The sequence below is a fragment of the Xyrauchen texanus genome, chromosome 22 (genome assembly GCF_025860055.1).
Source record: "Xyrauchen texanus isolate HMW12.3.18 chromosome 22, RBS_HiC_50CHRs, whole genome shotgun sequence".
NCBI classification, from domain to species: domain Eukaryota; kingdom Metazoa; phylum Chordata; class Actinopteri; order Cypriniformes; family Catostomidae; genus Xyrauchen; species Xyrauchen texanus.
In genome coordinates this window covers 2,487,641-2,511,728 of record NC_068297.1, presented here as the reverse complement: position 1 = coordinate 2,511,728, position 24,088 = coordinate 2,487,641, and the positions used below count along the sequence as shown (strand labels likewise).

At 40.8% G+C, this 24,088-nt stretch overlaps 1 pseudogene; it reads right to left on the bottom strand.

The window, feature by feature from the left end:
• Nucleotides 1-24,088, bottom strand: part of LOC127662438 (kelch-like protein 29) — a 145,137-nt pseudogene that overhangs the window by 28,522 nt on the left and 92,527 nt on the right.

Sequence of the window (24,088 nt, the reverse complement as noted above, 5' to 3'; positions counted from 1 at the left end):
TAGAAAAAATAAGGCTTTTCGGTCTTGGGTGCGTTTTGTGCAGGTGAAGAGAGCAGACTTCACTGCCGCGTCTGTTACCACACACTCGGTCGTTTGTGGCGCACATTTCACTCCGGAGAATTATCGACCTGGAGATTTGTTGGAGTCTCGGATGGGATTTCGGAGTAAGGACCACGTGAGGCTGATTACTGATGCTGTTCCCTCGGTGCACTCGATGGAATCAAGTCCACCGTCAAAGTGTACACCGGATTTTGGCGCGGGCTGGACTGGAGGACAAAGTGCTAACGTTAGCAGACATTCTGTGCAACGAAAACGAGGACTTAGCAGAGTAAGTCTTACTTTTAATTATTTTAACTCTTAATTTGTGTAATTTCATAATAATAATAGTATAATATTTTTATATAATATTAAATATTTATTTAGTATAATAATACAGAGAGAGGGAGAGAGACTGAGCTTTAGGACAGGTTGTCGTAACGTAATTGTCTGCCTTCTGAAATGAATTTAGTAGTTTGCACAATGCTATTGGCAGGAAGCTAACCCAACTCTCCTTTTTCCCCCGCATTTCAATTCAAACTGTTCTCCCGCCGCCCTCCCGTCTGATTTTGTATCCCCGTAGGCTAACGTTATGCTCTCCAGTAAATTTCAAGGATCAAATTATTATAGGCCTGTGGGCCATCATAGGCATGTTCGTCCACACCGGAGAACTCGGTTTCTTCATTCGCATCCATTGTAACCTGAGCTTGAGCTTGAGCAGACTCCCTTGGCCATCGTCACTTCCGGTTAGTGCTTTATAGACGCAGAAGTTATTTTATCACAATTTATCTCAAAATATTGTTAATGGCTAAATATATATTACTCCAGTTCAGAAAATCTAGTTGTTTAATCATCAACATATAGGGGGTATATAGGGGCTATATAGGGGTGTCCAACCTGCATGTTACTCTTTAACTTCCCATGGACATTTTCTGGAAATTTACCGGAAATGTTCCGCCCCTTTGTAACCCTATGTACAACAGCGTCTTTCTTAACTGTAATACAGTCAAATAAATGACTGTGTTATGGTAATGAGAAGCATAATTGAAAACAACAGGAATAGTACAAGCAATCGTCCAAATGCGTTTTTTTTTTTTTTTCATTGATTTGCATTGTCTTGACAGGTTTGGGAGAAACCCGTTTATAAGAAAGTTTCTTAAATTTACACATAGGCCCAATTTATATTAGTCTACAAAACTAACTCGAAGCCTTTTTGCATTAGCCTTTAGATTATGAGTTTGTCCAAAATGATGACTGGCATTGTAAGTGAATCGGTGAAGTTCTTTAAAACCACCGTTAGCATCTACCGTCCAGTGACCTGTTGGGTGTCCAGAGCAGATGACCTTTGATCCATTTGACTGGAACCATTTCTAGAGTAGTCTATACATCAGAGAGCGTCAGGATTAATGAATCACGCCGGGCCAAAACACACGGCCAGTCACAGACCTTTCTATATATATATAATCCATCCAGCTCTGACGGCACACCGGCGCAGACTGCTTCCTGTCTCAAGGTTACAGTATGTCGGTTCTCGCAGCGTGTAGCATCTTTTCTTCCGTAACGGCCACAGGGAGCCGTTGATCAATGTGTTCCCTTCTCCATCCATTATGTTTCCCCTTAAAATACACAGCCAACAGTGCTGTCTAATCAGTTGCCTCCTCCTGACGGGTAGACGACTGATCTATATGGTCCAGCTGTGATCTTGAATGCTGTCCAAAACACACTAGACTCATTGATCATCTTGTTGGATCTATTGGTTCGATTTTTGCCCATTTATACTAATGCACCAGGCTGTAGGGGAACATGGTTAGGCTACTTTTAGTGTTTACTACAATTGCTCATTCTTAGGTTTAGAGAAAGTATTAGGGAGACACTCACAAAACATGTCAAGAACATGTTCGGGTCATACTGTACCACAAAGAAAGGAATAAATAAGAAATTAATATTTGGCCAAAAATGGAAAAAGAAATCGGCAAAATTCTGGACGCATTAACGCAGGCGGAATACAGTTCTCAATGGGAATCTGTGGGATCAGGAATTTTACCCGATGGACGTCCAGTGGCAAAGAAATGTCCCTACATACATTTAGTGAAGTTTGGTGGACAAAAATAACGATATATACCATTGCCATGATATCAAATTACTAAAAAAAAAAAAAAAAAACAAGGCTAGGAGGGATCGATGTCTTATCAGTGGATTGTTTTTTTAAACATCTGAAAGGAAGTAAGGATATTCTATTCCTTTACCTGGACAGAAGTTCTGTTTGTCCTATTTGTGTGATGGAAACGTTCACATTTTAACCTTATTTCCCCATATAGAGGCTTTTGTCTGCTTGGGTTTACTCATACATTGTTGAGCTTACAGTTAGGGTTAGGTTAAGGTTAACTCTAACTAACCCTAGCCTAACCCTACATCCAGCAAGTACCAAGACGATATAAATAATAGTTTAATATAAAACGTAAACAGAAGACACACACATGACGGACATGTCCGTAAACGATCTCTCTCTCCCGCACGATCCTCTGCAGGAGGCTTGATTAGCCTAATACGGGACTGGGTGTGTAGGATCATGACCCGGCCCCGCCCTCCGCCCTGCCACATTCCTCCCTCGCTCTCTCAGGCTGGGGAGCCCCCAGCACGACGTACCCCCCTTTCCCTGGGGGAGGGCGTGCTTCAAGCCTAGTCTGCCGGCAGGCCATCACCATCTACCTGGACGAGGGAGGGGACAAGGGGAGGGAAACAGAAATAATAAAAATGGGGGGGGTACTTCCTGTAACAGTGTAGTACCCCCCCAAAAAAAACACTAAAATTTAAACGAGAGGGAAAAGCTTGCGGTCGGCGGTCTCAAACCCTGCCATATTTCAGCGGCCGGTAGGCGACTCCTGCGCCCCTGGCAGCGGCCCTGACTGTTCCAGGCGGTCGGTTAGGAGCCCCTTTTCCCCTCTTCCAGGCGGCTGGGCTCCTCGTCTCCTGGCAGATGGCCGCGGCTGCTCCGCGAGAACTCTAATACGGCGTATCCCTCCTCCTTCCCGGATTTCGGCACCAGTGTAAAGTAGTCAATGGAAAGGAGGCGGCGAGAACTGGCTTGACGATATAAATAATAGTTTTGTATAAAACTTAAACAGAAGACACACACATGACGGACATGTCCGTAAACGATCTCTCTCTCCCGCACGATCCTCCGCAGTCGGCCTTTATCCCTCTCAGCAGGCTTGATTAGCCTAATACGGGACCGGGTGTGTAGGATCACGACCTGGCTCCGCCCTCTGCCCTGCCACAATGTGATATATTTTAATGTTTAAAAGCCGATTTCCCAGTGACAAACTACACTACCCGGATAAACGGCAATCAGAGAAGTCGCTGTTAACATGATAATGGAATTTGCGGCAAGACAGCTCAGCGGCGACCGCACAATCCCATGAAAAATTGCAAATGGCGAGTCAGTCTCACTACACCCTCAAACTATGTATACTTGTATATATCTATATGCATGCAGATACTGCATCTCGTTTAAACAGATGTAATAAACCAACCTCACAAAACTTCAACAGCTCCAGCGTCCTGTTGAACGCTCATAAATCTTCCTGTGAAGCACGTATTTTATCAGTCAGACTCGAAACTTCAGGATCAGGATCATAAGATCCTCCGATTCACGAATCATGACGGTCAGTCCGTGACAATCCAAGCAGGCGATCCAGACCGTTTAAACTGTCAGGAGACTGTTGCTCGCGCTGGATCAGCACAAGCGCCTGAGTGCAACTTCAAAGTAAACACGCTTCAAGTGTGCTATGAGTAAATGTCTTATTCACTATGCACAATTTTTTTTTACAAAGTTAAAGTCTCGTGTGAAATTCAGTAAATATAGTGCTAAATAAGAGTTGATTCATTTTTATTTATTGCCATTTTATGTTTATGTTATTTACTATATTAAATTGTGTGATATATCGGCATCGTGTCGGCCTATTGGCCACCCTGCCCTCTGGATATCGGCATGGACAATTAAAAACCCCATATTGGTCATTCACTCATTTTTACTTCCAGAACCAAACTGTTGCACTCTAAGGAACAGAGAACGTGTATTAAGAAAGTAAATAGCGTCAAATATGATCTCACGTTGACTTTTAAAGCACAAGCTTGATGATCCATGTTTGTTATTTGGCTGAATGGGCAAATCAATAAAAATTTTCATTTTCAGTGCACAATTTCCCAATATATCCACCGTTACTGCACATTCTTGTTCAGATTTAGTGCTTTAATTGTAGCAGTAATACTGGCAACACATGTGAGTGCTTAAGACACGACCGTTTAACATGTAGAGAAAATGAACTTCCTAAAGCTAGCTTCTCTCTCTCTTCTGCACTAATTTCAGAGCTGAAGCAATGGAAGAATTCTGTGACCAAAATCTGTCATCAAAGACTAATTAAATGGTAAGTGTGGGTAATAGCGCTTGAATGGGGCACATCCTCAGAATAATCAGCGTTTCATACTGCCGTTAGAAGATTGGACTCGAAGGGTGTGGCATTTCAAGATGGTAAAAGGCTAGGAGTCACCCAGCGAGAGTGACGTGATGAGCTTGTGTGTATATTTGATGTTGCTACACAAGCTGTGTTGGAGTATAATGCCTTCTAAATGAGAATTTCTTTGCCCACTAAACACAGCTGTCTCAACAAGAGGAGTTTGCCATGGAGCTTGTCATCAGATATTATAGATGTACCAATACTGCACTAACGTACTAATGATAAAAATATCAAATATAAAAACCCATGCAGCACATATATAACAATTCATTTCATAACACTGACACACAAAGAAACAGCCGTAGCAGAGCAAAATGTGAGTGGAGTCATATCAGACTTCTTCCCAAACATCTACTAACAAAACTTAATGACATCAGAAATGCACATTTGCATTTTACATTTATGCATTTGTGAGGACACTTTTATCCAAAGCGACTTACAGTGCACTTATTACAGGGACAATCCCCCCGGAGCAACCTGGAGTTAAGTGCCTTGCTCAAGGACACAATGGTGGTGGCTGTGGGGATCGAACCAGCAACCTTCTGCTTACCAGTTCAGTGCTTTAGCACCTTTTCTCCCCAATTTGGAATGCTCAATTCCCAATACGCTCCAAGTCCTCGTGATGGCGTAGTGCCTCAATCCGGGTGACGGAGGACGAATATCAGTTGCCTCCATGTCAGATCGTCAAACCTGCATTTTATCTTGTGGCTTGTTGACAGCGTTACCAGAGACCTAGTGCGTGCGGAGGCTTCACGCTATTCCCCGCGGCATCCACGCACAACTCACCACACGCCCCACCGAGAGCGAGAACCACATTATAGCGAATACGAGGAGGTTACCCATGTGACTCTACCATCCCTAGCAACCGGGCCAATTTGGTTGCTTAGGAGACCTGGCTGGAGTCACTCAGCACGCCCTGGATTCAAACTCACGACTCCAGGAGTGGTAGTCAGCGTCTTTACTCGTTGAGCATCCCAGGCCCCTTTATTTATGCTAATTAATATTTTAGTTCACTAGCACTAGTGCCAAAAAGTAGGTGGCATTGGGGATGGGGAGTCTCCCTCTCAAACCTCAATCAAAACGATAAGCACCCACCCAAGAAAACGCAAAAGCACTCCGCAGTACCCGCCCATATTTTTTTATTTTTTTTGCCGTCTTGGTTCCAGCTTCGAGGTGAATCACAACACTACAAACTTTGACTTCCTGTCTAAGTGGGCGATTATTGGCCAGATTAAGATTAGGCATTGTGGACCAGACATTATGTCTACACGACCATGTACATATATACTCTATACATATGAATCAATGATTTCCAGAAGGTCCCAAAAGGCTGTCGGTGCCAGTAGGTTAAAAGACAGTGTTTTTTTTGAGAGAGCAGAAAAAGGAGCCAGACAGAAATTGAATGTTAGTGCCAGAAGAATGAATTCAAATTGATTCTTCAAGTCGTGTGAAGAGTGATACTGCTCGAGGGATTGGGTTTATTCGTAACATGACCAGTGAGTTAACTTTAAAACAGACTTAATATCCTGATCTGGTTTGTTATCACTGTCAATCATCTCTTGTAGTTTGCACATTCTCTTCCTTTTAAAGCCGGTGGCAGCATCGTGAACTCTGTGTAACGGTCCATTATAACTACAGTGAAACCCAATCTGATCTATGCAATCCATCTGCCAGCATAACCCTCCCTCCATACTTCTGATCTGATCTAATCATCAGATCGGCTGCCGGCACAGAAAGAGCTGACCGCACGTTTATCCAGAACGTTTAATGGCATCCATTCTAATGCTTAATTCAAATACCAGCCCTGTCTCAGAATATGCTTCCCCAATACACAGTGTGCAAAAAGCAGTATGTAAAATAAGAAGGATGCCAAATAGTTGGACGTTACCTTTCCACGTTATCCAGGTTGCCGGCCACTCCAAGTCCCCCTATGGTGTAAAGTTTGCCATCGTACACCACGCTGTTGTGCCGGCACCGCGGTACTGTCATCCGAGACACCAGATTCCAATTATCCAACAGGGACATGTAGCACCACACATCTGCCAGCGTGACTCCAGACTCAATGCCACCTAGAGAGGGAACAATGCAAGACTACAAATGAGTGCTGAAGTCTCCATTAACACCCTACAAACCCCTCCGGTTCCCCCAACACAGCTTCATTAATACATGTCTGATATAGAGAGAACCACTAAAACACACACCAATAACGGCAGAGCTGCCATGCAAGGCGCTAGCCTGCCATTGGGAGCAACTTGGGGTTCAGTGTCTTGCCCAAGGACACTTCAGCATGTGGAGTCATGTGGGCCGGGAATCGAACCACCAACCTTGTGATTAGCAGCCGACCAGCTCTACAACATGAGCCACTGCCGCCCCGTTTATTTAAACCATGCTGTTAAAACATCTCGCTTGGAATTTGTGGAACTTGTGACATCACAAGGACCAAATACATCTGCATATGACTGCCTCCAGCAAGACATCAACGCCTATTTTTCATCATTGCACCCTTGGCCCCGCCCACTGGTGCTCACTGCTCAGTCACAGGTGAAGAGGAGAAAGATGGGCCTGTCATGTGAGATTCGTCCAAATAAGACACCTTTATGCGCTTACTTGGAATTGAATGTTCTTCTACACAAGAGTAACGGCTTTGACCATTATCATGCATCTTGCGCAGCTTTTAAATGACGCAATGTCAAGATATAACTCTAAAAATGAGACGCCATTATGTTTCATTCAGCTGCATTGTGTCTTGCTATTTTGAAGGCATCCTGGACCGTTATTGCACCCATCTATGCTATATAATTGTTGGTCTTTTGTAAACATGCACTGCATGGAGGTCTTTAATCGTTTTGATGCGTTTCCGGTCTTTTAAAACCGTGTCTCATTCAGCTGCAGCCACTGACTGGGAGAAACACATGCCGTTCTGTGTGTATAAAAACATTGAAGATGTGAGATGTCGCTCCGGTGAAGACCAGTGTCTCCACTTTGCCCTGTTAAAGCCGGTTAAAGCCAACATCGCCATGGATTGTATTACGTTTGCATGTTCAGAACATTTCAGTGTTGATTGCATGTTTTTGGCTCATATCAGTGAGGATTGCTTGTGAAGTTCTTCCGACTGAGTGTCAAATATGGCTGTATCGGAGCGACTGCCCGAAGTCAGTCAATCTGAAAAGTGGGCGCTTACATTGAAGTCTTAAAGGGCCAGAGCGCTTTAAACTGAGCTTTTAGACGGGGTGTTTAAATGATCATATATTATTAAATTATGATTGTTTTGGTGCTTTACTGACATTATTAGTGGATATCAGGGAAGATCATAAAATAATAATAATAATAAAAAAAAGAGAATGTCATTAACCCTTTAAAGACTACTCAATTCAATTTAATGAAATTTTGTTTTGAAATGTGTAAATGTTAAAATATATATTTTTGAGTGGATTTTTGTCTGTTCTTATTTTATTATTGACTGTTTACATATATTGAATAATTACATGAGAATATGAGAACTTGAAACAAGAAAAATGGTTATTATAACTTTTTATACTTACCCCAAATGCAAATCAAATTTACTCGAAATTGTAAATGAAGCTTGGGAATCGGAATCAAATCGGAAAATCTGTATTGACACACACCCTAATAAATATGTATATTTCTATAAATCAATATAATAAATTCCGTTTTTAATATAGCTTAAACTTATATATATATATATATACACACACACACACACACACACACACACACACACACACACTTGTTAATTATGATATATATATATATATATAGATCATAATAATTTATAATTGCATATATATTTATATATATATATATATATATATATATATATATATATATATATATATATATATATAAAACATATATTTATAAGTATATATATATGTTAATTTATTAATTATGATATATATCAAAATAATGAATACATTAATAATTGTGTATATATATATATATATATATATATATATATATATATATATATATATATATATATATATATATAAATAAATATGTTAAATATACACTGTATATTTATATATATATTTCTATTTATAGCCAAAGTTAATTTATTAATTATGACATATATCTCAAAATAATTAATAATTGTATAATATATATATATGTTATATATACTGTATATTTATAGAAGTTAATTTATTAATTATGATATGTATATACATATCAAAATAATTAATACATTAATAATTGTATATATAAATAAATATGATATATACATGTTAATTTATTAATTATTATTATGTATGCAGTTTTATTACCTCAAAATCGTGGAATTTTTGTATTTTTAAAAATGAATTTGTCACATCACAGGATCATTGAAAAATGAAACATGTCATTTAAAAAATGTGATTAAAACTGGGAGAAAATCTTGAAACGGTGACCAAAAATATATACTTTTCTTTTATACATTTTGACCTAAAATCATCATGTTGATAAAACGTCCATTCTACCTTGTTACAATTTCCCCGTGGGCACAAACACATGTCTGTTACATCTTTAAAAGCATTGCCTTTATTTGTAGCAATATTTTGGTTTAATCATGATATCTTTTGACATCATAAAATAGCGCATGACAAGTCATAAAGAAAGAGCCATTTGTCTTCTCAACACCTCTCTGAGCATTGGGGGGGGGCATCAAACTTCAAGTGACACACTGTCGGTCTGATTACCTGACAGGTAGATATTATCCCCGCTGATATGACGGAGAAGAACTCGCGGTTGTAGAAAGGCAAGCTGGCCAGGGGGTACCACTTGTTGTTCTGCGGGTTGAAGCAAGTGACGACTGTTAGTGAACGCTGGTTCATTCCGATGACCTGCCGACCCCCCACCAGCACGATCACCTCGGCAACACCTGCAGAGATCGAGAAAGAAACAAACACCATGAAATTCACAATAATAACCCACTGAAGACCAGTTTGGACTAGCCTCTGACTTCTGACTATCAACATAAATTCTGGTGCATTTTGCAGCTAATTTTAATTTTTTTGCAGTCTATGTGACATGTGCAAGCAACCAATCACAGTTTGCTTTGTTTTTATATGGAGGTTATGTATGGCTTTATTTGAAATAGCAGAAACAGAGACTTTGCAATCAGGATTCTGGTCTGTGCATCCTAATATGTGCAAATTTTTTTTTGAGAAAACGTTGTTAACTAACAATAAAACACTAAAAAGCTTCTTGGACATGTACTATGGTAATACCATGGTGTTCTTGAAAGTGTCTTGGAGTAGCATGGTGCATTAGAACCGCTCTAATGGTGCGTTCGCATACAATGCGTAGCGAGCTATTCGCGCGGCACGATTACATACAAATGCAAAGATGTGAATAGACGCGATTTCGCGCCGGGCAGTGTGAATGAAGTGAATGGCGTGACTCGAACACACAAAATCGCTTCATTAGCTTCATTCGCGTATAAAAATCTGCATGACGCGTTGTCGTGAAAGCCAATCAGCGTTGAGATTGTCCGGATGTCACTGATGTAGTAGCAGAAGAAATCAGGAAATATGGATGAGAAAATGGTCGTAGCGGTGTGTGGGCACCCGGAATTGAACGACACAACGTCAACGTATCTTCCACAACAGATACAGAGCAGCAATCGTTGTGAAAGATAAGTTGTCGCAGAAGCCCCTCCTCCCGTCCTTTTCCGGAAGAGATGGGGGAATACTCGCGGGTTCACGTTACTCGTGCGAACGAGAGTTTAAAACATAAATTTACAAAAAAACAATTTCCTCGTTGCATGTGAACGCGCCATCATTCCTCGTGGTGCTGTAGTGACTCAATTTTGGCGCCACCCTGTGGACATTTCATTCAGAAAATGGAGCTCACACTCCCCTTTTCTTCCTAATTTGGAATGCCCAATTCCCAATGTGCTCTAAGTCCTCGTGGTGGCATAGTGACTCGCCTAAATCCGGGTGGCAGAGGACGAACAGTCTGAGACTGTCAATCCGCGCATCTTATCACGTGGCTTGTTGAACACGTTACCGTGGAGACATAGCGTGTGTGGAGGCTTCACGCTATTCTCCGCTGCATCCACGCACAACTCACCACACGCCCCACCGAGAGCGAGAACCACATTATAGCGACCACAAGGAGGTTACCCCATGTGACTCTACCCTCCCTAGCAACCGGGCCAATTTGGTTGCTTAGGAGACCTGACTGGAGTCACTCAGCACGCCCTGGATTCCAACTCGCGACTCCAGGTGTGATATTGGGCTTCCATTTTAATATATAATAAATTATATTATTCTTAAAAAAATTATAAGAAAATATATTTTGTTTTAAAATATAAATAATAAGTCACCTGATATGCTGTTGTCATGTGACAATAAATAAATCATTTAATTAAATTAAACATTGTACTCACGTATATTGAAGGTGAAATTCATTTAACACCTTTTACTTGGTGGTTACACCAATTGACATTTTTAAACGTTTTACAAGAATATATAAAACCAACATGGAAACAAAGTGTAGATGACCCGACTGCCAGAACATTATAACCAAAGTTTACCTTGACAGAAATACCCAAAGTATATTGGGAAGAGATATTTGTCTGTGGGCTTTGGGCTCCATTATTTTGTGTGAACTGAAAGTACCCAACACAATCTTATCATGCACATTAAAATTCATGACATACATCGTCCAAATAAACCACGCTGAACTGGGACAGGAAGGGTCAGGCCTTTGCAGCGGTGGAAAAATGAAATGTCAACGTTCACGTCTTAAAAAAAGATAAAAACAAAGAAATACTCGCCTGTGCTTTCAAGGGTCAGTGAAAATGCAAAACTGAATTACCTCTGAAGACGTGTGGCATCTTTGTGCAATTCTATTCAATATAGAGATCAAATAAAATGAGGAAAGACTCACACACATAAATCTCTCTGGGGGAACTCACAGAGAACTGAGAATAACACCTTAATGTAACATTACACCATGCAAATTAAGTGCCGACACACCCATAAAATTAGCGCTGAATGCAATTTGCGTTGTGCAATTCCCAATCTTGCAGGCCGGTTCTGAGTGCTAGCTAAAACCCTCTTAAAGTTTCACTCTCATAATATTTTTGAGTTAGCTCTCGAGTAAACAAGTGAACTTAATCAAACCACTCTGGCACATATTAAAAGAGGGTCAACTATATTATGAAGGCAGATGTTTCAGGAATGTCATCATGGGGCATGTTGTGTCACTTAGTTTCAAATCTCAAAAAAATGCTTTGATATTTTGTATGTTCCCATTTTCACTTTATTAAATCGTTTTAGGCTTCGTTGTTGTTTTACTTTTTACATTTTGCTGAAAAGCCTGCAACAGGCTGTTTATTGCAGTAGAGATTTAAAGAGAGGCGTACATTTTTTATTTTGGTGGTTGTGATGGTGAATGAGTACATGTTCCCCCGTCACCACCCAATGTTCATATAAAACCTACTCCACTGCTTTAAAGGGGCCGTTCAACCAAAAATGAAAAATCTCTCATCATATACTCTCTCGTGCCATCCCAGATGTGTTTAGGTGCGTACACACTGCCAGCGACTTTGTCGCTGCAGGTCGCCAGTGGCTGGCGGTGAAGTCGCTAGTGGGTGTTCCCACTACTGGTTGCCTAGTAACGTTTATAAATGACATTCACGGATGTCATTCCATTGCTGTTGACAGCGAATCGATTTTCTTGCCACTAAAAACAAACATTTTGGAGGGAAAAGACTAAATATAAATGGAATCAGTACATAAAATGCTTTATATCAAAGATGAATGAGAAACCAGGCGTGCTGTTTGCCGTAGCGGCTGTTTATCTCCGGCGAAAATGCAAATGCCGTTCTGTCTGGGTCCATAAAATCCCTGCGATCTCAGATACACCTTTCCACGCAGTATTTTTCTTAAAAATGTCCTTGTACGTGGGAAGAGACATATCATAGAGCACTGGAAAATTGCTAACAGCAAGAATTAGCCTTTCATCCATCTTTCCGTTACTGCAGGAGCTGAGAGAGAGAAGGATCACGTGAGCTCTCCCGTCTTCTCTCCTATTGGCTGTCGCTTCCATTAGTCGCTCTTCATTTGAATAAAGTTGAACTTGTCTCAACTTTGTCGTGTCGCTGGACACGCCCACATCTAGCGCCAACGGTCGCGACAGCTCGTGTCGCCGGAAGTCGCTGTGCTCTCAATGAAAATGAATGGTATGGAGTCGCTGTCGCGCGCGATGTCGCTGGCAGTGTGTACGCAGCTTTTGACTTACTTTCTTCAGCAGAACACAAATTGTGATTTTTAGAAGAATATCTCCGCTCTGTAGATCAGTACAATGCAAGTGAATGGGTGCCATCATTTGGACACTCCACAAATCACATAAAGGCAACATAAAAGTAATTCGTGTTAATTTTGTCAGCATTTTTTTATTTAGTCTTAGTCCTGTGTCAAATGGCCTTGTAAGTTTTTATCATATTTAGTCAAGCTTATTCTGTTTTTTTTAAGTCAAGTTTTAGTTGACTAAAAGTCTGGGCATATTTTTGTCACGTTTAGACAGGTGAAACATCAAGAAATCCGAGTGTTGCACTATAAGTACACTCGACACAATTAAAACCAGGTGGTACTTTATGCAGGTTATGCAGGCATATTACTGCAGACACCTTTTTGAGGTATGTTTTTGTAGGCAATTAGTTTTAGATCATATTCAAATTCATTTAGATGGTAATGTGAAGGACAAATAAACACACCATGCCAAATACAAAAGTCATTGGTCTATCCTCAATCTTACGTTACCTTTGCCGCTCATTTTCAGCTACTTCACAACAATGTGCTAGCCTATTAGCTTCATGAGTTCGGTTTAGCTATAAAACACAGCCTACATAATGTAACACCACCGCCTTGTCTTAATATAGCTGTAGGGCGGAGGGCGGGGCCGGGTCGTGATTCTACACACCCGGTCCCTTATCAGGCTAATCAAGCCTCCGAGAGGGATAAAGGCCGAATGCGGAGGATTGTGCGGGAGAGAGAGATTGTTTACAGACATGTCCGTCATGTGTGTGTTTGTGTCTTTTTAAGTTTATCATTAAAACTATTATTTATATTGACAAGCCGGTTCTCGCCTCCTCCTACGTTACACTGGTGCCGAAACCCGGGAAGGAGGAGGGATACGCCGTAGTAGAGTTCTCGCCACTACTGTCCACCCCAACGGAGCAGCCGCGGCCATCTGCCGGGGGACGGAGGAGCCCGGCCGCCTGGAAGCGGAGGACACTCGCCAACCACGAGGAGAGAAGGGGCTCCTAACCGACCGCCTGGAGCGAGAGAACCGCTGCCAGGGGCGGGGGAGACCCCTTCTGTTCCCCAAGAACACGGCGGGGCGTTCCGTCAGCCAGGGGCTGGAGGACTGCCTCCGATCCACCCGGAGAGGCACGGCTGTCGTCCGTTAGAGGGTGGAGGAGTGGTCGAGGAACAAGCTGCGGCGTATCAGAGAACTGGCGAGTAACTGGTTTTTTTTTATCTCTCTCTCCTCTCTCTCGCTCACTGCCGCTCCGCATTGGCCTTTTCCCTCTCATTTAAATTTTACAGTGTTTTTTGGGGGTTACTACTGTTACAGGAAGTGCCCCCGCATTTTTATTATTTCTGTTTCCCTCTCCTTGTCCCCTCCCTCATCCTGGTGGACGGGGATGACCCACCAGCAGATGGGGCTTCGGGCACGTCCTCCCCCAGGGAAAGAGAGGGATAAAGGCCGACTGCGGAGGACTGTGCGTGAGAGAGATCGTTTATGGACATGTCCGTCATCTGTGTGCGTTTGTCTTTTGTTTCAGTTTATAATTAAAATATTATTTATATTGTCAAGCCGGTTCTCGCCGCCTCCTTTCCATCGAACTACGTTACAATAGCGCATTAAGTTGTCTAATATAGTAGTCACTAGTTGTCTTAATACAACTTAAAAAAATAAAATAAAATAACATTACCACCAAGACGTTAACTGACCTCAATTTATTTGTGGTTAGCCTTCATATCATCGTCTATTTCTCCCGAGTCCAATTGTTGCTGTCATTATTTTAATCGCGCTGCCGTTTTGTGGTCCGCCTTCTGCATAACGCGGCGGCTCATTTTTGATTATCACGGCGCATTCGGCACGTTCCGCGGCCAATAACCCGGCCCGCTCGGTTCTCCCGATGGCCAGTTATATATAAGTAATTCAGAAACAAAAGCAGACTACAGTATTTTGTCTCCTCTTCCCCCCCGACAGAAACAGAGATTTAATTTTTTTAACTACATTTTAGTGTCGTTTTTTCGTCAGTAATATTGCATGTTGATATAGTCACAGTTAGCGTTTAATGACGTCTGTGCCGTCTCGTTATCGTCTCATCTTAGTCATGGAAAAAATTTGTGTCATAGTTTTCGTTAACGAAATTAACACTAGAAGTAATCCAGAAGACTCCAGTGATTAAATCCATGTCTTCAGAAGAGGTATGATAGGTGTGGGTGAGAAACAGATCAATATTTAAGTCAATTTTTGCTTGAAATTCTTCTCCCTGCCCAGTAGGGGGCGTATGCGGGAAGAATATGAATCTCACCCACACCAATCAAATCACTTCTGGAGACATTGATTTAACCACTGGAGCCATATGGATTACTTTTATGCTGACTTTTATTTTGACTTTTGGAGCTTCAAAATGTTGGCACCCAATTCACTTGCATTGTATAGAGCAAAAGAGCTGAAGTCATATACATCTGGGATGGCATGAGGGTGAATAAATGATGAGAGAATTGAAATGTTTTGGTGAACTGTCCCTTTAATGAAAAGTTCCAATGGGCAAGTTGTCACAAAATGCCAACTTATGTTCAATGAACTGTGTCTTTTTTTTCCCTGTGCAAGATCGGCGAAAATATTCAATGGCTTTTTTTGTAGTCAAGACTTCAATATTAGTGGCTGAAATTACCCCGAGACATTCACTGGAGCAAAAAGTGTGACAACAAGCCCCAGTCTCCCCATTGTCGTAGTGTTATATTTATATATTTATATTTGAGCATTCATTTGAACATTTTAAAACACATACGAAGACACATTTTTACGTTGTAATTTCTGTTTGATATGTTTAATGAAGCAAAATTTAAATCTGTCCAAGAACCGGTAGTGGTAAGCATTGGAAATCACTGTCAAACATACCTAGTACAAAAACCAGTTAAAGTTAAACCAGCCTAAGGAGGTTTTCTGGTTTTCGCTGGACTCCCAGCCTTTTTTCAAGTGTTTGAGCAATGTTCAGCTGTCGGTCAGTCAGGCTGGAATCAGGCTGGAATTTTCCCAAAAATATCAATAAAAAAATTAAATATATATATATTTGGCATTAGACCATCACTTCAGTATTGTGAGATAAAATATTGCGAAACTTTCAAATATCGATCTTCCCCCCTACTTTTACCTTAACCAAAGAAACTGCTTTAACTACTCCACATGACAGCACTGCTTATTTTTCATCATCAACCACATCACAATGTCCTCTAGCAGATATCTGCATCAACACACATCCAAAAGAGATATCGCCATCCACAGGAGAGCGAGAGAACCCGTATCTCTGATCTCCTTCTGCACGTATGCATGCATTACAGCAACATGCTAAAGCAATGCGCCAGGGATCAGGACTCGAGGTCTCTGCCCTTCTGTCGGGCTCTGCGGCTCTTGCTGTGCGAGGAACCCCGCTGTGCCCAGCTCTCTCCTGCTGACACTGGCATTAGAAGCTGGCAGCGGGGGGTTTGGCACTGCCCACCTCACCTCCTACAGCTCTCCAAATCAACAGTGCTGGATTAGGACATGAACAGAATTCATGGAGCTTTCAGGATTTAGATTCATCACAACAACACTCCACAAAAAAATGGTACCACTAAAATCAAAGATAGATATCTTTGAATAGAAAACGTAACACTAACCAAGTATTGATGACCTCAGCTGATCAATCACAGCATTCTGTGGTCAAAGTTGTGTGTATAATGGGTGCTTAACTATATATAACTTAACAACATGTCCAAGTGGTGGAACTGTCTTAGAAAAACCATTAATCAAATTCTCATTAACCCTTTATCGTCATTGACCTTCATTACAAGAAAAATGAGTACTGTGTGACAAAAGTGAATTATCAGTATACCACATGTGTTTATACATACATGTTACACATGCTACAATTGTATAAGTCAGAAGTTTACATACACTTAGGTTGAAGTCATTAAAACAACTCCACAGGTTTAATATTAGCAAACTATAGTTTTGGCAAGTCGTTTAGGACATCTTCTTTGTACATGATAAGAGTAATTTTTCCAATGGTTATTTACAGACCGATTGTTTCACTTCTAATTGACTATATCACAATTCCAGTGGGTCAGAAGTTTACATTCACTAAGTTAACTGTGCCTTTAAGCAGCTTGTAAAATTACAGAAAATGATGTCAAACATTTAGACAATTAGCCAGTTAGATTCTGATAGGAGGTGTACTGAATTGGAGGCCACATTCATCTGTGCAAACAATAGTACACAAGTATAAACACAATGGGATGATGCAGACATCATACGCTCAGGAATGAGATGCATTCTGTCTCCTAGAGATGAATGTAGTTTGGTGCAAAACATGTAAATCAATCCCAGAACAAAGCAAAGGACCTTGTGAAGATGCTGGAGGAAACAGGTTGACGAGTATCTAGATCCACAGCAAAACAAGTCTTTTATCAATATAACCTGAAAGGCTGCTCAGCAAGGAAGAATCCACTGCTCTAAAACTGGCATAAAAAAAGCCAGACTACAGTTTGCAAGTGCACATGGAGACAAAGATCTTACTTTTGGAGAAATGTTCTCTGGTCTGATGAAACAAATATTGAACTGTTTAGCCATAATGACCATCGTTATGTTTGGAGGATAAAAGGATGAAGCTTGCAAGCCGAAGAACACCATCCCAACCGTGAAGAATGGGGGTGGCAGCATCATGTTGTGGGGGTGCTTTGCTGCAGGAGGGACTGGTGCACTTCACAAAATAGATGCATCATGAGGAAGGAAAACTATGTGGATATATTGAATCTCAAGACATCAGCCAGGAAGTTAAAGCTCGGTCTTAAATGGGTCTTCCAAATGGACATCGACCCCAAGCATACCTCCAAAGTTGTGGCAAAATGGCTTAAGGACAACAAAGTCAAGATATTGGAGTGGCCATCACAAAGCCCCGACCACAATCTGATATAAGCGTGTGCGAGCAAGGAGGCCTACAAACCTGACTCAGTTACACCAGTTCTGTCTGGAGGAATGGGACAAAGTTTCAGCAACTTATTGTGAGAAGCTTGTGGGAGGCGACCCAAAATATCTGACCCAAGTTAAACAATTTAACGGCTATGCTACCAAATACTAACAAGGTGTCTGTAAACTTCTAACCCACCGGGAAAGTGACGAAAGAAATAAACAATTCTCTCTATTATTAAACTATTATTCTGACATTTCACATTCTTAAAATAAAGTCATGATCCTAACTGACCTAAGACTGTGAATGTTTCCTACGATTAAATGTCAGGAATTGTGAAATAATTTGTTGAAATGTATTTGGCTAACGTGCATGTAACTACTGTATTTGTTACTCAAGGTGGCGCTAGTGTTTCAGTGATTGACTTGAATTACATTTAACATTGCTGTTTGACAAACAAAACATGGAAGTAAACCATAGCAAGTGTAACACATAAACAGTAGGCTAGTGTCATGTGGGTGTACTACTGAAATTATGTAAGTTGTGCATCTATTTAGACTCAAAAAGTGCCTGAGAATATACATATGTGCAGTTTATGTGTAACTTATGTGTTATGTGTAGCATTTGATAGCCAGTTGGGTCACATAATATTATTTTCTAATTGTCTTGAAAATGTTTTGAAAGATCAAAACATCAATAAAAGACAGCTCAAACACATGTTTGTTATTTAAAGGGTTAGATCACCCAAAACTGAAAATTCTCTCATGATTTACTTACCTTTAAGGCATCCCAGATGTGTATGTCTTTAGCAGAACCAAAATAAAGATTTTTATAAGCAGATTTCAGCTCTGTTTATCCATACAATGCATGTAAATGGGTCCCATGAGGCTGAAAGTTTGACTGTCCAAAATGCACATTTAGGGAGCTTAAAAGTAATCCACATGACAGTCGATCAGTTCATGTCTTCTATAGCAAACGTAGCATTGCGCTTGTTACCAGGGCTGGACTGGGAAGAGAAATCAGCCCGGAATTTTACATGGCAACTGGGCCAACTGATTAAATGATTATAAATTAATGATTTATTTTATATATATAATATAGCTCTCTCACCACAGTCAGTGGTGAACTGGGTCATTCAATATGATAATCTCTGTGGTTTTATGCAGCACAGCTTGTCTTAAGTACACACAGGTGAAATTTACACACAGGCTAAATCTCCGTACTAAGAGGCACAGGTGTGCCCATTGTTGACGCTGGCTCTGGCAGCTTTCTGACAGCGCTGTGGATCTATTACAGATGCGCCGCTCAACAGCGTTAGCATGGAGGCACTGTTGCATAAAATGAGGACAGATTTCCTCTATACAGCAATCTCAAACACTTCATATGTGCACAGCATTTCATTTTAAACAGATCATTATACAGTATGATTATAATTTCGTGCCTGAATGTTTATTGGACAATACTTTCCAAGCCGTGTGAAAATACACAATACTATTTTGTGAACAATAACTATGATGTGAAGCGTCTATTGACCTGCTACTGTCATTGACAAACAAGTCTGTCTGAGGTGATGAAACCTTTAACTCCAAAAATCTGATTTAAAAGAAATGCATGTAATCTTAGTGTCCATGTTGATTTCATAAATGTTTTAAAAACATTTACAGTATTTTCTACAAACATTTATTTAATAACTTAAATCACTAAAGTGGTGAAACCTTGAAATAAAAAAGGTACCAAAATATTTTCCTTGCACTTTGAATGCACCTGAATAAATAATAAAAATTATAATAATAAACAGTTTAAAACACATGTGTCGGGTTTGGAGAAATGTAATATTAGTGTCCATGTTCTAGTTTTCGGTAAATAAATAAACCATCAAGTAAAAAGTTATTAAAATCAGTTTTCCACTTTCCATGCAACTTGAATACTTGAATTGTTATTTAAAGGGTTAAATTACCCAAAACTGAAAATTCTCTCATGATTTACTTACCTTTAAGCCATCCCAGATGTGTGTCTGTGTATGTATTATTAATATTTTAAACCAAAATGATTTCCCTGCTTTTTTTAAAGAAATAATAATAATAATAATAATAATAATAATAATAAGTAAAGCTGCAAGCAGCAATATCGCTCCAACTTTTTTTTTATTTGCTCTTAAATGTTAAGAGTGTATCACAGTGTCAAACATGTCATTTCCTGTTGCCAGTAGGTGGCGCTATGACTATAACTGAATATTAGCACGTAGGTATGTTCAGGCTGGGACTATTATCAAACATGTGAAGTTTGGAGCAGACTGGACATTTTATGTTTGAGTTATAACAACTTCCTGTTTCATGGCGAAACGTCAAACTATGTCAGGCCGCCACAGACACGATGTTCAAAGAAAATTCAAATAGCTTTGCAGTTTAGCATCGCCAAGGATTTTAGATTAGACGGACCAAATATGAAGTAGATCTGATTTAATCTCTAGGAGTTCGTTAATGTATGAGGCCTGGAGGAAGCAAAAATTGAAGAGAAAAATCACAATGGCTGACTTCCTGTTGGGTTAAGGATATGGGTCTAAGACTTTTTTGTACGTGTTGACATTTTACATATGCCTACCAATTTTCTTACGTGTAGGTGAACCGTAGCGTAAAGCGCACATCGTTGAATGTTTGTAGGTGGCACTATCGAGCCATTTTGCCACACCTAATTCTGAAATGCATCAGATGTAAATGTTCACCACTTCTGATGTGTGTGCAAAGTTTCATGAGTTTTAGAGTATGTTTAGGCCCTCAAAAATTCGATTCATTTGGGGAAAAAATAATAAACTCCTAGAAGAACAATAGTGTCCTCGCACCATCTGTGCTCAGACTCTAATAATAAAAGATTAGGCTATTTCAAACTACTTATGCCACAAAAATAAGAGCAGGTCTGACATTCGGTTCCATTAATGATTCTCCTGCATGCAATTTTCCACCGATGCGGCTGGAGCACTGCCCTGAAATACTCCGACAGTGTTTCCAGCAGCGCTGCCCTCTACTGACTCTACAGCGTAAAACCACACAGTTCTACCACTGTATTTAATTCCCAAGTGTTCGCTGTCCTTTTCTGCATATCGCGGTGCCGTTTTGTGGTCCATTCTGCATAACCCGCCGGCTCATTTTAGCTAATCGCGGCACATTCGGCACGTTTCGCAGCCGACCCAACGGTCCACTCGGTTCTCCCTGTGGCCAGTCCGCCACTGATTGGCCCCAAATTGCGTCGGCCCACCTGGAAAATGCCCGGTTTGCCAGATTACCAGTCCAGCCCTGCTGATGTGCAAATTATGGATTTCCAACTCTAAATTAAACAAGAGCTATTGAAATCTCACAAGCCTGAAGTACAACAATAGGCTACAAAACACAGTCTAAACCTGCCCACGGGCCAAATCCGGCCAGCAACTTGCAATGAAAGTGCTAGCTAAGGTGAAAACTAAAAAACAAAAATTGTCCCTCGCCATGTTTAAATCTGGATAATCTGGCCCTTGTCTCAACTCTGACTATCACACCTGGAGTCACGAGTTCGAATACCAGGGTGTGCTGAGTGACTCCAGCCAGCTCGCCTAAGCCAGTGGTTCCCAACCCTGGTCCTGGAGTACCCCCAAGACTGCACATTTTGGATGTGTCCCTTATTTGACACTACTACTAATGAGCTGATGAGTTGAATCAGGTGTGTTAGATGAGGGAGACAACCAAAATTTGCAGGATTGGGGGTACTCCAGCACTAGGGTTGGGAACCACTGTCCTAAGCAACCAAATTGGCCCGGTTGCTAGGGAGGGTAGAGTCACATGGGGGAACCTCCTCGTGGTTGCTATAATGTGGTTCTCACTTTCGGTGGGGCGAGTAGTGAGTTGAGCGTGGAGAATAGCGTGCAGCCTCCACACGTGCTATGTCTCCGCGGTAACACGCTCAACAAGCCACGTGATAAGACGCATTTTACAAGAATTCAAATAATTAATGGAATCATTACTGGAACCGTTAAGGAACCCGAATTGTTAAAGAGGAAGCAAAATCGGAACCCTCATGCCATCCCAGATGTGTATGACTTTTTTTCTTCTGCAGAACTCAAATGAAGATTTTTAGAATAATTTCTCATCTCTTTTGGTCCATGCAATGCAAGTGAATGGGTGCCAAAAAGTTGATGCTCCAAAAAGCGCACAAAAGGCAGCATAAAAGTAATCCATATGGCTCCAGTGATTAAATCCATGTCTTCAGAAGTGTGGGTAAGAAACAGATCCATATTTAAATAATTTTTAAAGTAAGGGCAGTGGTGGTGGCGTAGTGGGCTAAAGCACATAACTGTTAATCAGAAGGTTGCTGGTTCGATCCCCACAGCCACCACCATTGTGTCCTTGAGCAAGGCACTTAACTCCAGGTTGCTCCGGGGGGATTGTCCCTGTAATAAGTGCTCTGTAAGTCACTTTGGATAAAAGTGTCTGCCAAATGCATAAATGTAAATGTAGGGGGCATATGCATGAAGAATGTGAAAGTGCAGATTAATAGTAAAAAAGGACTTAAATATTGATCTGTTTCGCACCCACACAATCATATCACTTCTGAAGACATTGATTTAATCACTGTAGTCATATAGATTACTTTTATGCTGCCTTTATGTGCTTTTTGGAGCTTCAACATTTTGGCACCCATTCACTTGCATTGCATGGACCAAAAGAGTAGAGAAATTCTTCTAAATATCTTCATTTGAGTTCAGAAGAAGAAAAAAAGTCACATCTTGAATGGCATGAGGGTGAGTAAATGATGAGACAATTTTCATTTTTGGGTGAATTATTCGAACTATTCCAACAACTCAAGAAATGCAATATCACATAATCATGCTGGGCTGTGTTTCCCAAAAGCATTGCAACCTTAAGTTGAGACCATTGGCACCAATGTCTTCTACGATCAACTCATGATCGTAGAAGACATGAGTTGCGACTTTTGATGCTTTTGGGAAACGCAGCCCTGGTCTGAATATTAGCGTGGATGATCAGTACAACAGCTTGCTTAAATATCTCAAGGTGAGGTGAAAGTCGTACCTGCCGACAGTCTCGGGCGACTTCTGGGTGTCTGCATCTCTTGGCGGGCGTGAGGCAGCATGTGGTAGCGTTTGGCTTCATTCACCAGGTCTCGGCAGGCCTCTGAAGATTTGATCAGCTCCTCGTTGTCCACCACGTTCAGCAGATAGCTGGGGTGAATGAAGGGGAGACGGACCGCCGCCAACAGCTCAGAAACATGCTGGGTGACAGAAGAAGAGAAAATACAGACAACCGAGGAAATGTTAGAAAAAGGAGGGAAAGCCACCGCTTGTACATGAAGTATGTGTAGTACACAATTAAACTCAAATCAACTTAAATTAATCGGGAGCTACAGAACATCACAAACAAAAGTATAAAAGAAACCGTATGCTTGGAGGCCACATTTGAAGCCGCTGAATAGTTGATCAATTGCATTCTTTATTAATATGGAAGTCATAAACAGCAAACGATTAATAAACTATATTTTTTGGCTGAAGAAGTATTCATTAAGTATTATTACTGTTAATAAGTGTTGTTGTTATTAATGATGCACCGATGTATCGGCCAAATATCGGTATCAGCCGATATCGGTAAAAGGCAATTATCTCAACAATCAGACGTTGGCTGATTAATTAAAAACAGTCGATGATCAGGGCCGACTATTTCCTGTCAATCAAAAGGTTATTTTTTTCCTCAATTTGGAATGCCCAATTCCCAATGTGCTCTAAGTCCTCGTGGGGGCGCAGTGACTCCCCTCAATCCAGGTGGTGGGGGTCAATCCGTGCATCTTAGTAAGTGGCGTGTTGAGCGCGTTACCATGGAGACGTAGCACATGTGGAGGCTTCACGCTATTCTCCGCGGCATCCACGCACAACCCACCAACCACCCCACCGAGAGCGAGAACCACATTATAGTGACCACGAGGAGGTTACCCCATGTGACTCTACCCTCCCTAGCAACCGGGCCAATTTGGTTGCTTAGGAGACCTGACTGGAGTCACTCAGCACACCCTGGATTCAAACTCACGACTCCAGATGTGGTAGTCAGCGTCTTTAATCGCTGAGATACACAGACCCCCAAAATGAAGCAATCTTACTTTCATTTTATTACATTTTAATTTACATTATTTTTTTTATTTAATTAATTTACATTTTTCATAAAAATAAAAGTTTTTTTTTTTTTTTATTAAAATGTAATAATTTTTTATTTTAATTTTATTATTAGAATAGTTAATAATGTGCATTTTGTTCAAAGCTGAGACCATTTCCTGTGAAACATGGACATCTTGTAGAGATGGAGTG